Source organism: Arachis duranensis, chromosome 8 (assembly GCF_000817695.3).
Source record: "Arachis duranensis cultivar V14167 chromosome 8, aradu.V14167.gnm2.J7QH, whole genome shotgun sequence".
NCBI classification, from domain to species: domain Eukaryota; kingdom Viridiplantae; phylum Streptophyta; class Magnoliopsida; order Fabales; family Fabaceae; genus Arachis; species Arachis duranensis.
Window position 1 is genome coordinate 21,646,045 of NC_029779.3, and position 4,597 is coordinate 21,650,641.

Below are 4,597 nucleotides of genomic sequence, written 5' to 3' on the forward strand. Positions count from 1 at the left end.
TTCTTGATTTTCTTCCTCATGGAGCCCGATTCTGCTCTCCACAAGGGCAGGGCAGAGTTTGCTTCTCTTGGTTCCAAGGCATCATTTTGTGCTCTGCCCTTGGAGTGGGCAGGGCAGAGTTGCCTAAGCATGCTTGGTCACTTAATGCTGCCCTCCTAGAGGGCAGTCTGCCCTTGTGGAGGGCAAGGTTGCTTCCCTCATTAGTTGCGGCACGCTTCTCTCCTCTTTGGCCACGCTTTCCTTTTCTTGTGTCACGCTTCTTAGGCCACGCTTTCCATTTTCTTTTCTTTTCTTCACCTAAAATAAACCAAACAACCACTCAAAGTATCACTAAATTCAAGGGGCTTATAAATCAATTAAAATGCAATTAAAATTAGCTTAAACCTCATGATTTAACATTAATTTCATGGTGGTTGCTTGATTTAGAGAAGTTGTGCATTTTCACTCCAAATCACTTACTTAGAATGCAAGAAAGTGCATAAATGCTAGCTAAACAAGTGAAATTAGCTTGAAAAATGGGTATATGATGACTTGTCATCAGTGGTGATAGGGTGGAGAGATCATTCTGTGGTTGAAAAGGAAGTGCACTAGAGCTTGAGGGTTGATTGTTGAAGGTATTTGGTGGTCCGATTTGGGCGGCGAGAGCTTGTATAGTAGAGTTTAGATCAGCAATTGCTTTCTCCAAAGAGATTTGGGGTGGATAGGAAGGTTCATTTGTTGGGAAAAAGGATTCATGGTAGGAAGGTGGTTCATCTTGATAATGAATAGGAGATGGTGTGTATTGAGGTGGCGGTTCTGTGTATGGTTCATTTGGCTCATAAGGTGGTTGGTATGGTGGGTACGGGTTAGGATCGTATGAGGGTGTTTGGTAGTAAGGGGCTCGTGAGTATGGTGGTCCAAAGCTATATTGAGGGGGCTCATAGACGTATGGTGGTAGTTGTTGATAATCAGAAGAATGCTCACCATAGCCATTGCCTTGATATGCATCACAGAACGGTTGTTGACAGTCCATTGGAGGTGGTTGTTGCCATGAGGGTTGATTAAATCCTTGTGGCTCCTCCCATCTTTGATTGTTCCAACCTTGATGCTGGTTCTTATTATAATCTCCTCTTCCTGCAACATAGTTGTAACCAGACTCATAGCCAAAAGGGGTGAGAGTTCATAGTAGTAGAAGAACTAAGGGGGAAAAAGAAAAAACAAATAAACAAGTAAAAGAAAAATATTTTTTTTGAAAAATATTTACAATAACCAATAATAAGGCACACGTTTGCAATTCTCCGGCAACGGTGCCATTTTGAAGAACTGGGGATTGACGGTTTAGAAGTTATAGTAAACTCTCGTTGTAAGTATAGTTACTAAACCAAGCAATCAACCTTTCTTGCAAATGTTTTGGTTGTCACAAGTAACAAACCCCTTTTGAAATTGATAACCGAGTATTCAAACCTCGGGTCGTCTTCTCAAGGAATTGCAGGGAGGTATGTTCTTATTATTGGCTATGAAAAAGGTAAAATTGGGGGTTTTGGAAGTAAGGAAGAAGTATGACAAGTAATACTATAAAACAAACTCTTGGCAAGATATGAAATTTCGGAAGTCCTATCCTAGTTACTCCTATAAGAATGGAAGTTAATCCTACTTAGTTAACCTTTGCGTAAGCAAGGGAAAGTCAAGTGAACCAATTGGTTAGAATTCCCAAGTCCTAGCCAAATCCTAAGGAAAGACTAGAGTTAGTGAAATTCCAATTAATTAGCCGACATAATAATCAATCATGAATAGTTGAGAACTCAAGAGCTTCCAGTTAATCAATTAAAGCCAATAATATAAAAAGTTAAATAAGAATCCTAGATCTGAAATACCTCAAATAACATACATTCAAAGCAATAAAATCTAACATGGATAATATTCATAAGCCAATTGGGCAACATAAATCAAACATAAATAAAAGCACTAAAGTATCTCAAAGTAGAAGAGAAGTCAAAATAAAGAAATATTGAACCTGATATGAAGATGAGATAAATCCTAATTTCTAAAAATCCTAATCCTAAATTAAATTCTAATCCTAATCCTAAGAGAGAGGAGAGAGCCTCTCTCACTAAAAACTACATCTAAAACTATGAAAAGTGAATTATGAATAGCCTCCTCATGAATGGATGCATTCTCCCACTTTATAGCCTCTAATCTGTATTCTTCGGGCCAAAAACTGGGTCAGAAACAGCCCAGAAATTGCTGATTGTGAAATCTGGTCCATACAGGTCGCGGCAAAGTGACGCGGAGGCGTCATCCACGCGTCCGCGCGGATTGAAGTTCGCAGATGCGATGCATCTGCGTGAAGCGCGCGTTCAGGTCGCCCATATATACGGCCACTATGAGAAATTATATATCAAATCGAAGCCCCGGACGTTAGCTTTCCAACGCAAGTAGAATCGCATCAATTGGACCTCTGTAGCTCAAGTTATGATCGTTTTAGTGCGAGAGGTTCAAGCTAACAGCTTTGCAGTTCCTTCAACTTCTTGTATTCCTTCCACTTTTGCATGCTTCATTTTCATTCTCTAAGCCATTCCTGCCCTGTAATTCCTGAAATCACTTAACACACATATCAAAGCATCTAATGGTAATAAGAGAGGATCAAATAAAAGGAAATAAAAGCCAAAGAAGCATATTTTCAATCATAGCACAAAATCAGGAAGGAGAATGTAAACTCATGCAATTAGTATGAATAAGTGTACGAAAGATTGATAAAATCCACTCAATTTAACACAATATAAACCATAAAATAGTGGTTTATCAAGGAGACTAAAAAGGTCTAAGGAATTAGGGTTTAGTCACTTATAGTTTGCCATGAATTAAACTTATATGATTAAAATAGTTAGTAAGAAAAGTCAATCCGGAAAATAGACAACTCTGAAGCTAGCCTTAACTGTTTCTCCATATATTATTCACAACTCATTTATTGCTGCTTTTTGATTTTTTGAATTTACTGTTAATGTTTTTGAACCTTCAAACACCATTTTCTATTTGTCTGACTAAGCCAATCACTCAATCATTGTTGCTTGATCCATCAATCCTCGTGGGATCGACCCTCATTCACCTGAGGTATTACTTGGTACGACTCGGTACACTTGCCGGTTAGTTTGTAGACTTTAAATTCTGCACCAAGTTTTTGGCGCCGTTGCCGGGGATTGAATGTGATTAACAACTATTAGTTGTTTAATTGCTTAGATTAGGCATTTTAGCTTTCAATTTATTTAATATTGCACTTTAATTTTCGAATTTTTCTAGCTTTATTATTCCTTAATTTCAGAAATTAAGTTTGGTGTTCCCTAATTATTTTTATTTTAATTTTTCTTATTTATTAGGCTTAATAATTTCAAAATTTTTGTCTTAATTTTTATTGCAATTTTTGAATTTTTATTGTTTTTTATTTTGTATTTTTATTTTATTCTTTTACACAGGTTACCTCACTAGAAACTCTCTACACTCTGACATAGAGAATCCCATCTTCTCTTGTCTTCTGTCTGTTTATGAGTAGGAATAGGGACAAGGAGCCTCTTTTAGACTTTGATCTTGAACCTGAAAGGACTTTTAGGCGGCGTTTACAATAAGCAAAACTTTACAAGGCTGTAGATTCCAATATGGATCATAATAATGCTGCTAATGCCAATATGGAAAATCCAATTGGGAATGAAGAACCCAAAATAGTGCTTGGCTCTTACACTGCTTCCAATGCAGATCTTTATGGAAAAAGCACTGTGGTGCCTCCTATAGCTGTGAATAATTTTGAACTGAAGCCTCAGCTTGTCACTCTTGTGCAACAAAATTGCCAGTATCATGGACTTACTCATGAAGACCCAAATCAACTTATCTCTAACTTCCTGCGGATTTGTGATACTGCGAAGACCAATGGAGTGAATCCTGAGGTGTACAAACTCATGCTCTTCCCATTTGCTGTGAGGGATAGAGCGAAGCTGTGGTTAGATTCTCAACCCAAGGAGAGTTTGGATACTTGGGACAAGGTGATCACTGGATTTCTGACTAGATTTTTCCCACCATAAAAGCTGACTAAGCTGAGGGTGGAAGTTCAGACTTTCAGACAGAAAAAGGGTGAAAACCTTTATGAAGCTTGGGAGAGATTCAAGCTACTGACTAGACAATGCCCTCCGGACATGTTCTCTAAGTGGACTCAGCTGGATATTTTTTATGAGGACTTAGGTAAAATGTCTAAGATGAGTTTAGATCATTCTGCAGGTGGTTCATTGCACATGAAGAAGACACCAAAGGAGACTACTGAGCTCATTGAGTTGTGTTCCGAGGGTTACCTGGAACTGGAGGTCGATCTCGGACGAGATCTTCTGTACTGGTTGGTGCTAACGTGTCCGGCTGGTGGGAGACTGCCGGAACTGTCACGTCCGACTTGTTGGACTGGCTGCACTGCTGATCCTTCATCACCGAAGGGTGGGGGGTACCTGCAAGAGACTCCGATGCTTAAGTTAGCATGGGTATTAAACAGGTATTGAGTAGAATCAGAGTATGAGTTATACCTGGGTGCTCCAGTGTATTTATAGTAGTTGGTCGTGATCTTCCCTGGATAAGATATTCTTAT

The 4,597-nt window shown here is 38.8% G+C and overlaps 1 non-coding gene across 1 annotated transcript; it reads right to left on the reverse strand.

Annotated features, from left to right (window-relative positions):
• Nucleotides 1-4,059: 4,059 nt before the first annotated feature.
• Nucleotides 4,060-4,165, reverse strand: LOC127741334 (small nucleolar RNA R71). The gene has a single exon (XR_008002286.1). It is a non-coding gene; the product is annotated as a small nucleolar RNA R71 (small nucleolar RNA).
• Between the last annotated feature and the right edge of the window lie 432 nt (nt 4,166-4,597).